The sequence below is a fragment of the Polyodon spathula genome, chromosome 20 (genome assembly GCF_017654505.1).
Source record: "Polyodon spathula isolate WHYD16114869_AA chromosome 20, ASM1765450v1, whole genome shotgun sequence".
Taxonomy (NCBI): Eukaryota; Metazoa; Chordata; class Actinopteri; order Acipenseriformes; family Polyodontidae; genus Polyodon; species Polyodon spathula.
The window spans coordinates 13,743,295-13,753,548 of record NC_054553.1 but is presented as its reverse complement, the minus strand read 5'-3'; the positions used below and the strand labels follow the sequence as shown (position 1 = coordinate 13,753,548).

Here is a 10,254-nt window from a genome sequence, read left to right as displayed (position 1 = left end):
GACGAAATCGCCGTCTTCTGTGTGCCACAGAACATCTGAGGTGGCTGCAGAGAGAGTGGTGGAGTGTTATATTCACCGATGAATGGTGTTCTGCCCTTGACAGACCTGACAGAAGACAACGTGTGTGGAGAAGTCATGGTGATTTATGCTGACTGTTGTGGTGGTGGGGCGGTGGGAGTGTGATGGTGTAGGGAGGAATCTCCTTTAACACAAGAATGCCTTTGGTGCAGATTGAGGGCAACCTTACTGCTCAGCGATACATTGACGAAGTCCTTGAGGCAAGAGCTTTTTCGATCCTGCAAGCCAATCTGGAAGTATTGATTTTCCAGCAGGACAATGCAAGACCACACAGTGCTAGGATTACAGTTGCACAACTTCAAAAAAACAATATTGAGGTCTTGCTGTGCCCAGCTTTTTCTCCTGATCTGAGTCCAACAGAACATCTGTGGGACCAAATCGCCAGTGCCACCCACATCAGACAACCGAAACCAGCCAACCTTCGCCAGCTGGCTGCAGCTGCACAGGAAGAGGGGCGGAACATCCCACAGCAGTCTATCCAGAGGCTGAACAGTTTTTTTGAATGCGGGACCTGTGCCAACTCCACAAATATCAATAGATAAGCGAGGTATGGAGGGCTGGTTTACCATTGCTAAGAACTATTGTATAGTATTGTATAAAAACTTTGTAGAGACATTCTTTAATATACAAATTGCCTTATATTGATCAGAACCTTTGTTATAAAAAGCTTTGTTGTGCACGAATGCCTTCATAATTATATAATTATATATTATATATAGTTGAATTTACCTGGACAAACCTTGCAGCACTTTCCATCTATCTTGTGTGGGTATTTGCAGGGGTACCTACCTACCTTTCTTGCACTCCTGTTTGGTGAGATTGCAGGTGCAGAGCACACACTCCATGACTCCAAAGGGGCGCAAGTTTGGGTGCCAGGATTCTCCGTGCGAGTACATCTTTCCATTCGACACACACACTGGAGAAGAGAGACAAAGGGGTTCTTCAGTGGAGCTGATCCATGTGGCATATGTGCAAGAGCAATGCACAGTGGCCACAAATATTAATAAGAGTTCCTGTAAGTTCTAACACTGTGTATACTATACATTTTAGTGCTGTAATGTGAAGAACCTGGGTTTATAATTTTCCTCCAAGAAAACATCTGACTAACACTGTAAAAGCTAAATAAAATAAACTACTGAATTTGCAGAGAAACTATGCATTATTAGAAACTAGACTAATGGTATATGTAATGGAATATTTTTTTGTTTGAGAAAGATGCGAACAATTAAACATTCCCTTACCATCCTATAGTGAAATATTTTTTAGTACTAAATATATTGTACAGTATCTGTCTGGAAGAATATCTAGTTGGGTTCAAGAACAAAGAACCAGGCTGTAGATGTTGTTTCTTTGATTGTAATAAAAAAATAGAAGAAAAAGAATGACGGTTAAGCTGGCAAACTCTTTTACTATGGCTGGAGCTGTGAAGCTTCCATGCTTGCCTTGTAATATTTGTGGTTTCTTTCAGGGGTCAGTTTACTTTCAATAAAACGCATGATGGTGTTTTAATATGTATTTAATTGAAAAAGACTTGGCAGTAATCAAAGCAGTCTTAAGAACCCTATAAAAATATATGCCCAGGCCAGCTCACACACACTTTCATGTCAACAGCATACTTGCCAGGCCTCTATACAACATCTTCCATTGCAAACCCCCAATGTATGGCATTGAAGACACTGTTTAAGTGTTTCTGGTAACACTTTACAGTAAGTGTCTCTAATTACTGTATATTTACATAGCAGTTACTTAGTAAATACATGTGTACTTACAATTATGCACTATCCTATAACCGTAACACTATCCCTAACTTTAAGCCTAACCCTAACACTTTTCTGACACAATTGTAACAATGCATAATAACATTGTAATTATGTGTAAGTACACAGGTACCTATGTAACTACTACATAAGTACACATTAATTAGAGACATTTAATGTAAAGTGTTACTGTGTTTCTATGATTTAGCCACAGTGTGATTTGTTACCATTCCAAATCTCAAATCTGCTGTTTGTCCTGCCCATGGTGTCTGAAGCAACAGGGATCTGCCAGGATCCTATTCCCATACAGTAAATCAGTGATATGAAGGACAGGCAGTTTTATAAACGAGTCATTCGAGTCATTCTCTAGGATATGACAGCTCAGAATCCCATCTCGTACTGTTCACTGTGGCCCTCCTGCTCTAGGCTGGCCCTGTTCGACCGCTCTCACCTCGCCCATGCTTGTACTTGTTGTTGATGACGATCTGAACGATGGTCCCGGATGCCTGCTGGTGGTCAGACAGCAGGCCCTGGTGAGTTCTGGAGCCCGAGGGGTGGGGCAGACTGAACAGAGGCCTCCCAGAGGCAGGCAGGGTCTCGGTGATAGAAGTGCCTCTGAAATTGCAGACAGCAGCAGGTTGTGTTAACATCAATTTACACGCCAGAGTTCATCATTAACTTAATGTACACCATACATTAGGTATTGAAAATTGGGATACACTTCAAAATACAAGTACAATAACTATGCATACTTAACTGTCTTTATAATTTACTAATATTATTATATGTATTGTTTTATTGATAGATTCCACAGGTTTGACAGAAGGTTCAACTCATGACATTCAGTAAAGCATATGCAGCCATGCTTTGAACAGTGTATGAGTTGACCATGGTTTGGCTGTGGTGCCATAACCAGAATTATGTGACATGGATTAAACATAATATAACTATGATGGCAGTAAGATAAGTCCATCTGAAATAAAATCAGCATCTTCCTGTTAGCAAAAACTAAAGCTCCAGTGTCTGACAGTAATGTTCAGTTTTCTAATAAAGTACGGCTGCGAGAGAGAACAGAACAGTGCCCTCTAAATAGTGCACACACAGCTTCTCTGTTGGAGGGCTGTCAGAAGGGTTCCCCGTCACCCTGGTCCCACGAAGAATCCCTGTCTCCTGACGAAAAGGAACAGAGTTTTAAACAAGGACACGTCTCGACAGGTATGACATGCTTTTAGGAAGGGTGTTAGTGTTTCACTTCAAAGGCAATTTCACCTCAGCACTGTCTTCCTTCAGAGTAATTTTACTGGTGGTAAATCATGTCAGTCAATAGGGAAAGCAGCTGGTTGGTTAATGACACAAAAAAAGAGGCATTGAAGGGGTGGGAACAATTTAGTCTGGTGAGATGACCAAGGAAGTACAGAAATAGCTGAAAGCATGGCTTGTAAACAGAAATGCAATTAAACTGGGACAGCATCAGCTTTTTGAGAATGAAGATACATATTTGCTGTAGTGTTTTAGTACTTCTTTAAAAACTGCACATTTGAGACAGGTACACTACAGTATAGCAACAAAGAAAAATTATGCAACTAAGCAGGTGCTTCTAGACTGTGTGATTTTCTTTTGTATTTCTCTATTATTGTTTTTTTTCTTTGACCACGATCTACCAGGCTTGCTAACAAATGCAGATTTTCAACCAGTGCTTTTGGTTGAACTCTGATTTCATTCAATTGACTAACTCACAGCGGCAGAGGGGGCAGAAACAGCAGCTGCACATCCATAGTAGTCATTTCTAAAACCAGCTCACTTCAGAAATTCCTATTGCTCAGGCACTGAAGATCCTTCATTTGTAAGAGCTCTGGCTGCCTGCAGAGCATGTGCATGTAATGCTAACTGTTCAGCTTCCTTTTTACCTTTGCACACCTGGCAACAGGAGTCAGGGACAGACACTGGGATGGAGCCCTGTGACGGAAACATGAGTTCTGGTGATGAATCTTCCTCCCGACCTGTGAGGGCGCTAAAGAACGAGAGGAGAAGTATCTGGAAGGGCTGGCCTGACAGTTCGTTTCCGGGTCAGGGAAGTGGGTCAGCCTGGAAAGAAGCGAGACTCTGTTGTAAGACCGTATTGATTTGAAAGGTAAACGAGAGGCAGCTGCAAGTAATAAGGCAGCTGCAACCGTTTACCTAGATATCATGCGGGATTACATATAGGGGCCAGGGTAACGCTGATCTTTTCCTTCGTTTGGGTAGAACGTTTGGAGGAAGAAGGAGCGAGAGTGGAACTCGCAGTGTTTTTGTGATTAGGTGTTGTGTTTGTTTATTAACTGTCTGTGTTTGTTTCACTGTAGACAGTTAGAGCACTACTCCGGAGCTGTCGCAAAGGGTCAGCCCTGTCCGGAGCACCCCTGCACACCACCGTATCTGTGTATTCACCACGCACCCTCACGTCTGCACTCACCCAGGACTGGTGACCGTGGGTTCATTTTTTTCTGGACTGTGCCCTGTTTTTGTTATCTCCGCGCTTTACACATTGTTGTGTATCGCCGGGGATTTATTATTTTACGGTCACCAGACCTGGATTATAAATAAAAGCACCTTTTCACTGGAAACTGTTGTCTGCCTGTCACTCCTGCATCGCATCACCGCTATACCTGTTCCCCTCCACTAGCCACTTTGCCACAAGCCCGCAGTACACATTCCCTTCCTGAAACAAATGATGGAACGCCTGATTAAACACATCAGTCAGCTGGACCCATTGTAAGAACAGGAAATCACAGTGTGTCGGAATGCTTCAGACAGCGGGTAAACCAGGGTAACATTGCTCACCATGATTGTTTCGTGGTACACCAACTCCATGGTCTGACAATGAAAACGTTCATGAGTGGAACAGTACTTGGCTGTGGTGCTGACGTGGTATCATAATGGATACAATGTGTATTCATTCTGTCACAGACATATCAAAACTACTGTGGAATCATTGTACCCATGCCAGCCTCGTCCCTTTGTAGTGGCCCTTGTGCAACTACTGCCCCCAAAATATGGTATCATTGTGTTTCATTGTAGTGCCACAGTCACTTCTGGAAACTCCAGCAATAACCTGCACTGGTGTATGCTGGATTTCAGCTGGTCATGCTGATTCAGGACTTGGGGCTAAATGAGCAGCTGGTTAAACTGATTCAATGAATGCGTGTCCTGTAAACCTTGTGGAATGACTCTCCAGCTAGTGGCTAATGAGTATGTATTCCAATTTGAGTATTTCAACAAGGCCTTGCCACCCAAGATCTTTGTGAAGGTAACGTGATGTAATGATCCCCTCATACAGAGCAGCTGCACTGGGCACACTGATCGGCCAGTCGGTTGAGAAACAGCCCTTCAGCCGCAAACATCTCCCGTGTTGGTAGACGACTCCATTATAGCTGCAGGCCTTTCCATTGACCTTAGAGACCAAGGGAGAGGAGAACTCTTCTGAAAAGAAAGAGACGCTCTTCAGTGACAGCATTTGGTTTTTCGAAAAGCTGCAAAAGGGCTTGAGTAAAAACAATGAGAATAAATCCAAAACATTTCACAAACACAACCGTGTTAGTTTGACATGACTACTAGGAGAGTTATAAATATGACTACCAGGAGAGTTATAAATATGACTACCAGGAGAGTTATAAATATGTTCCCAATCAGTAACAGGAAGCCTGCATGTGCCTTGGGCAGTCAAAACTCTAGGAGCCAGACAGACTGACCCGTGTGCCAAAAACTTGTGCCATCCATTAATACTAAGAGCGAGATCAAAATTGTGGTCTACTTTATATAAAGTGACCCCACATATTTGAAATTCAGGCAATGTTTGCATCTCACAAGTACATGACCAGTTCACCTTGAAGAATCATTTAATGTGATTCCCTGCAGTTGCTTTAAGCACAGCTGGCTGGGAAAGCTATCCTGGGAGTTGTGTGATTGAGGTTTTGTTTGCTGTTTTGACACAACTTAAATCTTTTGCATTTGGAACCTTTGAACAGCAGGATTTGCCAGGAACAACAGCTGAAACCCAACCAATGCAAGTAGAGTTCTTCAGTCTTGATTAGGTCTTGAATTTAGCCCCGAAGAATGGCTTTCCAAGACTTAACAATGATTTTTCTAAGGCAAGTTGCTAAACAATTTTGCTCATTCAACAGTTGGTTTTGCATTGTATATTGAAAATAACCCACTGCATAAAGACGGAAGGTATTATGTTGTATGGTGACAGGACGTGTCAAACTGTGTACTAATTAATGTGCAAAATAGGTTAGATTTATGGAATTCAATGCTTTTTTTTTTATACAATGACTTTAATAATGTAGTTCTTACCTGGGTATCGAGGGCAGCACTGCTGGGAGACAGGGACAGGACTGGTACACTGACTCACCGGGAACTTCACTTGATTACACACCACATTGCCACTCTGCTACACAGGAGACATGCTTTACACAGAATGTTACAACCAACACAAACTGCACAGTACACAGTGACTGGATCCAATTGAGTATCTGTGGGATGAGATGGAACGAGCTATTCGGAGTAGATAGTCACCACCAGCCAACTTGACACAACTGTGGGAAGCATTGAAGTCAACATGTGCCAGCATCCCTGTGGAACGCTTTCGACACCTTGTAGAATCCATGTCCCGACGAATTGAGGCTGTTCTGAGGGCAAAAGGGGGTGCAAACCAATATTAGGAAGGTGTTCCTAATGTTTTGTACACTCAGTGTATATAATTTAACTATTTTTTTTAATTATACCTTTTTTTAAATAGTTTTTTTTTAAATGTTACAGCTAACTTGAAATCTGCAACTGTTTAAGAGCTGAAAACAAGTTAAAAGGTCTAATTAAACAAATTATCAGTTAAATTATGGACTAGTTAAGTAATTGAGAGCTCAGCAGACACACGGGTCCCCAGGACAAGTCTGAGAAGCCCTGCTCTGGTGAAAGTATCATTAAATAATGCAATACTTCTTATATCCTCTAGAGGCAGAGTATTGCAGAGGTACAGGTTAACGGTTACACACTGGTGGTGCCTAACGTACTCTGCGATTATGGGCTCTATTTACAAAGCTTTAACTCATTCTGTCTTTAATTTTGGTTTGAATAAAAATAATACAGTTTGATATTTATGAAAATGTTCTCTGCTGTTTAAAAAAGGTTCAGGAATACCAAACTTGTTTTTAAATAAGTTAAAGCTCTTCTGAGGTCACAGTGGTGCGTACACTTTAGCGTTTAAGCAGAAAATTAAATAGTGTACAATTTTGAGTTGATTTATTTCTATATTATTATTATTATTATGATGATGATCATGAATTTGTAGGACCTTAAAAGAGCCAACAAAAGTCAAGAAAGGTTCCCTAAATATCCAGCTCTATTTAATGAATCAAAACAAACAAAATAATCCCTCATAAAGCTTTGTGTGTTTCGTATTTTCCTTCACACACATTTTCAGAAGGGACGGTGCCTGATTCCATGATAAACTGAAGGCACTATACCTTGCTGGAGACACAGTTAATAAAATACACAAATCCATAGGGCTCCAGAAATGGGTGCCACCTCTCTCCTGCTCGGTGCTTCTTGTCCTGAAACACACAGAGTGTGTCCGACTCTGAGAGGTAAAGAGAAACACCAGAATGCAGAAGGCACTGCCAAGTAATGAGAACCAAAATCATGCAAGCGCCACAATCACTGGCATCCAGCTGGATTTCGTAACTCTTTGGACTTAATGCACTGTAAAGCTGAGGGAACACGAAGCCTCTTTGTAGCTTGGAACTTGGTTTCAGCAGATTAGGTTTCAGGCCACTGCATGGTACACTAGGGGAGAAATTGAGGTGGATTGAGCACATTGAGATTCAACCAGGGTTGTACTGAATCTCGGATTCAATCCTGGATTGACAGATTTTTTTTCCGTTGCGCACATCAAGATTCACGTTCGATAATAGATTACATTCCAATCCTGGTGAGAGGGGGGATTGAGATGGATTGTTGTGAAGTTATGGCTGCTGGTTGTTTTGAACTTGTTAGACAAACTCGGGATGTAACATTGGTTAGATATCGTATTGTTCGTGATTGTAGCAATCCATTTGTTGAATTTAATGATGAAAGTTTTGTGCAGAGATTCCGTACGAGAAAAGAAAGTATAATCGGGCTGGTGGAGCTTTTAAAACCACAAATCGTCAGATACAGAGACAAAAAAGACCCTCTTCAGCCTCTCATTCAAGTGTTAATAACAGTGAGTTTTTATGCCACAAGGTTGTTTCAAAATGTAATCAGTGATTTGTTTCCTGTTGATGCGTCAACTAATTCACAGCATCATTGAAGCTATTGCAATTTTATGAGAGCAATACATAACTTTTCCAACAGAACAAACTATCCATCTACACATGATTCTGGAATATTTGAAAACAGTGTTGTCTGTGCCAAGTTTGAAAACAGTGAGATTGACGGTATATTTTAGGTGACAATGGCTACCCCTGTTGGCAGAATTTAATGACCCCAATTTTAAACCCTGGATCTGGTCACAAAAGACGTTTCAACAAGGCTCATGCACAGACTAGAAATGTGACTGAACGGACATTCTGAGTTCTTAAAAAGAAGTTTCCAGGGTTAACATTTCGTCGTGTTAAATTGGAAAGGTCTCTTGTGATCACAGTGGCATGTGCAGTTTTGCAAAATTTCAGTAGACGAGCAGGGCTTCGGGATTTCCAAGCAGATGTACCTCCTGATGAAACTATCCCACTGTCTCCTATAGATGAGAGACATTAAGGTGGACAGGCGATGAGACAGAAGTTGGCGAGACAGTTTATCATGAATTAAAACAGGGTAAAATAACCAATTACTATTTCACCAGTATTTAGTAGATTACTTTGAGGGGAAAGAACAGTTTGGGACAGAGATTAGACGGAGGCAGGATTGAATTGAAAGGCTCAAGCGGTTTGTTACTTTACAACAATAATGATTGCGAAAATAAAAGCTTAAAATATATATATACATGTACAGGTACAGGTTAACGGTTACACACTGGTGGTGCCTGACGTACTCTGAGATTATGGGCTCTATTTACAAAGCTTTAACTCATTCTGTCTTTAATTTTGGTTTGAATAAAGTTTGATATTTATGAAAAGGTAATCTCAGCTAGTTGTAATCTCAGCTTCTCCCCTTTTAATGCACAGATTCTCATTTTAATGTCATGGTCCTTACGAGCTATCTCAAGCAGGGCGAGGCCAGGGTCAGCTGTTTCTGATCTCATTTTCTTTGCAGGACGTGAAGTAAAAGTGGGTGGTGCTTGCTCTATAGGAGGTGATGCTACAGCTACAGCATAGCTACAATGAGAGGCGTCCGCATCAGACAGGTCTTCAAACAACTCATCAGCTACCTAAAATATATAACCAAAGAAAATTAAATCTTTATCCAATCTGTGGAATAAATGTTTTAGTTGATTTGATTATTGGGTGGTTAATTATTTAAATTCATAACACAAACTTAAATGCGGTAATCAGCACATCTACTCACTACCAAATATGTTGTTTATTATTTCAAGACCAATATATACTAAATATCCTGTTTTTTTTAAATCTATACAACTGTCTGACTAAATATTATTACCCCGGTAGAAGCTTTCTTGTTGAAGGCATCATTATCGTACAGATTTCTCAAATTATTAAATTGTTAGGGCAAGAACTCCACATGTTTGAGAAATGCTATCAATGGTTGTGGGGGGTGTGGCAAAGTGACAATTAGTAGCAGGTGTATAGCAGGTGCGGTGCTGGTGCAGTAATCCCAAGAAACAAACAGACAACAAAGTACGGGTGAAATGGTTTGTTTAATGGTTATTAATCCAATGGCCTGATGACCAGCCAGCGAATAATAATGAGCTGGCAATACACAACAATGTGTATTGCACAGTAGTGAAAAGGGTTGCAGTCCCGTAAACAATAAGCACAGTACTAAACACACACAATTAGACACACACACGATCCAAGTCCAGAGTGAGTGCTCTCAGTGCTTGTGGTACAATATAATACATGCTATATTTGTGAACAATTGGTGATAACAATGTTAACCGTGACTGTAGTGCAGTATTAATCCAGTTTGGTGCTGGCCCATGGCAACAGTCCCGGATTCGTGTTTAGCCGTCTGGTGATTTAACAAACAAGACAATTACTAACAACACGTAAAACAAACAAACACTTATGAAATACTTTTACAATGCTTTCTCTGCGTCTCACATGGTCCTTCCAGTTTCTCAATATAAACCAAGCGAAGGAAAAGATTTACGATTCTCCAGCCCCTTTATGCTATCACGCATGACCCCTTGGTAAGCAATTGCAGCTGTCTCTATTGCCTGCAGCTGATAGCTAATTTACCTACCGGGTCAATACGTTCCTGCAACGGAGTCTCGCCTTCTTCCAGG

At 41.1% G+C, this 10,254-nt stretch overlaps 1 pseudogene; it reads right to left on the bottom strand.

Moving 5' to 3' along the window:
* Positions 1-10,254, bottom strand: part of LOC121295903 — a 35,179-nt pseudogene that overhangs the window by 27 nt on the left and 24,898 nt on the right.